Below are 5,186 nucleotides of genomic sequence, written 5' to 3' on the forward strand. Positions count from 1 at the left end.
AGATTTGCTAGACACCTTGTTAAACTTTGTTTGGGTCTCCCTGATAGATTTCATTATCTGAGAGTTTAAATGATAATGATGATGATGGTATTAATAAATAAGAAGCAGTATTAATTTCAATCCAGAGGCTGTTCTGATTTGATGAACAAATCTTGGCTGTTTGGAGTACAAACTATTTCCAGTCTATGGCACAAAACTGTTTTTCAATTTACCAGCAGATCTGCTTTTAAAAATTACAAAATAAATAGAATTAGTCTGCTAGAAAATTAAAAGTAATAAAAAAGACTTTTAAAATCTCTTTTTGGAAGTCAATAGCATCTTCTACCCAAAAGTATCACAAAATATGTAGCTATGTGACCTACATTTACCAGCCATAACATTCAGGCTGGAATAAGCACACCCCTCCCAATTTGAGTCCAGAGTTAATGCAAATTAACATGTTCCACATTTATATCCTTAAGAATTAACAGTGGCTGTAACTTTGCTGGTTGCAGTTTCCAAAAGGAACTTGCTGAACACCTACATTTTTTTGTGTATCCTTACACACATGCAGACTTCTGTTACAAACTGAGGACTGAGAACCTCTCTGACAAAGGCTTCTTCAGGAAAAGGCAATTATGGGAGGCTACTGCCAACTTGGCTGAACTGGTGGGTTTTAGCTCATATTTTTTACAGAGAAGATAGCTGGAAAGAGATTTTCGGGGCTGCTTTGGAAGACGTTATGTCATCTTCTGCACCTTGTTTGTCAAATAAACAATCCCTACTGCTATGCTCCCTAAGCCCACCAAAATCCACCCTCAAAATATTCCTGCTTCTGAGAAAAACTAGCAAAGGTAATTAAACATTTGAATATTCCTGCGATATTACTTCAACATTCCTCCAATGAAGTTATCTTGAGGATTAAATTGAAACTACTGATTGTGATTGGAAGCTGAAGCTCTCAATAACAACATGTCAATCTGTTTTTTTCTGTCTTCCTCAATCTACCCTGATACTTTGCCTGCAGGATAAACTTGAGATGTAATGAAACAATACTTACGGTATTTTGTTAGATTCTATGCCTGGAAACTCAAGGCAGTAGGTCCTGTGAGGTAGGCTGATTAAAAACTGACCACTTTAAAGTATTTCCAAGAGGACTATCTGATTCTGAAACAGCTTTGTTCCCTATGCCATCCCTCTGGTAAACTCATAAGATTATCATATTTTTCAGACTATAAGACGCACTGGAGTATAAGACACACCAAGGTTTTGAAGAGGCAAATTTTAAAAAGCTTCCTACAAGCTATGCAAGCCATTTGGTGAAGGGGACAGAGATTTGGGAGGCAAAAAATGCTGTATTCAGTGTATAAGATGCACCCTGATTTTCAGCTTCTTTTTTTGAGGGAAAAGGGTGCGTCTTATGCTCTGAAAAATACGGTAATCTTTCTCGCCATGTACATGTGTACATCCGAAGTAGACTGTGTTGTTTCTCTGTGTCATATAATATATATGGGTATATGCAAATTTCTATTTATTTATTTATATTTTTGTCATGTTTATGTGGTGCAGGGACGTGCGGTCAGGGGAGGCAGGGGAGGCAGAGCCTCACCTCTCTTCATGAAATAATAGTATATAATATTATATACTATATATATACATACATACATACATACATACATACATACATACATACATACATACATACATACATACATATATATATATATATATATATATATATATATATATAATATTATATACATCCGTCGTCCGCGCCCGGGAGCTGCGGAGGCAGAAATGTTGTTGGCGCTCCGGGATGACGAAGCCACGAAAGCGACCGGGGAATGACGAGAACCTTCCTGCCTCTGCTGGACTTCGCGCGCTCCTCGTGACTGCAATATATGTCCAGAAGCGGCTTTTGTGGCTAATGGAGTTTGGGCTTCCAGCCCAACAGCCCCTGCCACTTCTGGACGTCTATTGCAGTCGTGAGGAGCTTGCAAAGTCCAGCAGAGGCAGGAAGGTTCTCGTCGTTCCCCAGTCGCTTTCGAGGACTGTGGAGCGCGAGCTGGCGGAGCACGCTCAGGAAGGCGGGGAATGGGATCACGTGTGCTGGAGGCTGAGGCAGCCTCAGCCTCCAGCACACGTGGTCCCATTCCTCGCCTTCCTGATGACGTCACCAGCCTCACCAGCCATAAACCTCACCGCACGTCACTGATGTGGTGTATATTGGAGGTGGTGACCCTTTGAGAGTTGTATGCAATGAAATTTCATTTTAATTTATGCTGATTAGTGTACATTTGAAGTAACAATAAATCTAAGTCATTGGCTATATGCATCTACTGAATTTCTATCATCTAAGATGGTCTTTAACTTGGTCACCCTGATCCTAATCCAATATTCTAATCATTATACCAACTCTTGTTTAGTCTCCATAGTGATCATACACTAATGCAATATGCTTCTTCATCTCTACCTAATATCTATGACTACTTTCAGCCAAATTGGGTGAAACAGGATGGCCTATTTCAGTGCTCTGTGCTAAAATCGACCTAGAAAGTTTTTTAGCATTTCCCTCTTCTTCCCTAGAGGATTGCTGTGTACGTGTGCAGATAGGCCAAAGAAGCATGCAGTCAAGGTAAAGAGCAAAACTGAGCTGACTACAGAAATTATCGGAAAGCGCTGGAGGGCCTTTGGGAGAAAGTTGGTTAATGGGGCTCCTTGGAATCAGAGTGCTTGTCCAGTCAGAAGGGATAGGTCTGAATCGTAGGTTATCCAGAAAGTAGCAAACTTATTTTTCTTTATTAAATATAATTGTAAAATAAGTTTGAAAAGGTTCGAAGACCAATGTCAGGGTTCCAAATAACATCCAAAATTAAATCAGAGTCCAAGGCAAAGTATTGCTCAAAGTTCCAATTTATTAAGAGGGCCATGTTGGCACATCTGGGAAAATCCAAATCTGAGCTTCCTGATTTTCCCCACCCAGTTGAGAGTTCAAGATCTTAGCCCCACATCCACAAGCCCATCACATGGTCCAATCTTCCACTGCCATACTGGCAGTTCCACCCATCCAGTTCCGGTCAGGTGCAGAGGTGTAGAGACAAAGGATGACCTTGGATTCTAAAAAGGAATCTTATTTTGGCAACATCACATTCTACTCCTTACTAGTCCCCCTCCCAATTCCCCACTAATGAAACAGCATAGTAAAATAGAATATTAGTATGCAGGCCAAAGATCCCAAAAGGAACCAGTTGCAGGCCTGACAACCAATTCTGTTACAAACCTGAATACATGTGCCATATACATAAAAAATGAATGCAGATCAAGAATAATTAATTGAGTCTTTCCAAAGCCACTCTGTGAATGAGATGGGTGGTATCTAAATTCAACAAATAAGCTATTAAAAGTAGTTCTGATTTTATTCTAAAACAATGATCAAATTTACTGACAAGATAGAGGCCAATCAAGAATTTCACCTGAGGCTATTCTTTGGACAAAATTGCTACAAGATCAGGTTTACACTATTGATAAGAAATACTTCAGGTATTTCTATATACGTATTTTGCATAAGTGGTATGAGACTCTGCCTATAAAGCACTTTTTTAAAAAATGCAGCTCCCAATGCAAAGCATGCTATATTTTTTTAGTTTATTTATTTTGGTCAGTGTGGATGCTTGTTATCAACAGCTTACACGGACAGCTTGTCAACAGGATGAACCTGCAGTTACTTTCAACAGAAACCTTGGTATGTTGAGCAGTTAATGCTTGAGATTTAACCATAAACCCCCAACTGAGCTTCATCCATTCCCAACTGCCAATTCCAGCTATAACTTAGAGCACCCCAAATCAGGGGATAGAGCAAGAGAGTGGATCTTTCGATTTAAGGGCCTGAAAAGATTTTCTGCCTGCAAATCCATCGAGTGCTTGAGTCTGCCCTAGTATTATTTCAGGGCCTGTTTAAAAGCAAGGACTTGCTCATTATCAAACTTCAGAATCTCAGTTTGGCTTTCATTTCTCTGCTGTTCTATGGAAAGTCAACTGGTTCTTTTTATTATCGAACCTGTTGCTTCTCATACTGAGAACGTCCAGCCCTGATCCTTAGTTGTTAATTTCTTCTGCCATTGTTTCTTATTGTATACTATGCAGCTGCATAATAAGGAATCCTGATTATATTTCTACTTTTCCCAAAACTTTATTAATTTTCAGAAAATATAAATACAAAAAAAGCAAAAAAGAAAAGAAAAAAGAAAGTGGAAAGGTGTTGTGGCCCAGCAGCGGCCGGCTGAGCTGTTGGTGGACTTTGATAGCTCAGACAATTATGGGACTGCTCTGGAGGATGAGGAAGGAGGGTGCACTGCTCTGGAGGGTGTTTGGAGTCAGAGCAGGAACTAGAGAGGCCTGATGGTCACCAGATGGCATCTGAGTCAGGGAACAGTGAGCAGGAACAGAGGAAGGTTGTCCCTGATGTGCGTATGTGTAGAATTGATAAAAGAAAGGAACAGCTGTGGAGAAGATGTCATAGAAGGAAGTAAGGACAGCTGGTTAAGGGTGTGGCCCCTCCCAAAGAGTTTATAGGTGGAGCGATGGAAGGAGAAACTTTGCAGGAAAAACAGTCCATTTATACGAGCCGTTGCGGAAGCATTCTGTAAGTTTTAATCTTGGGTTCTTGAAGATAACTTTCTAGGCTGCTCGCCAAGGGGTGGCTTTATCTTTGTAATTAGTCATGGCAGACCTAGCCAAGCCTGTGTCTGCATATTCATTGGAATCATGGGACAGAACAGTTTGTTTCCTGCCTTAAAACAAAAGCTGTAACAATCATTACCATGGAGCAGTTGCATGCTGAGAACATGAAGCTTTCGCAACAGGTGGCTATGTTGGTTGCCCAGGTGGCACAGCTCCACGCTCACCCTGCTCCACTTCCACCTTGGAGGAAATGCCCGGTTGCAATGCCTGATAAATTTGATGGCAACCAAGCCATGTTTCCAGCTTTCTTGGGACAATGCCAGCTATTTATCAGCTTGAGAGCAGAGGATTTTCCCACTGACCGAGATAAGGTGGGGTTTATGATTAGCTTACTCTCCAGCTCCGCAGTTCATTGGGTGATGCCACTGCTAGTCCAGGCTAGCCCTTTGCTGGATGATTTCAGGGGGTTCTGTGACCACTTCCAGTTAATGTATGAGGACCCCATTAAGACGGAGAAGGCTACCCAA

This window comes from Natrix helvetica (assembly GCF_964273705.1).
Source record: "Natrix helvetica genome assembly, chromosome: 1".
Classification (NCBI taxonomy): domain Eukaryota; kingdom Metazoa; phylum Chordata; class Lepidosauria; order Squamata; family Natricidae; genus Natrix; species Natrix helvetica.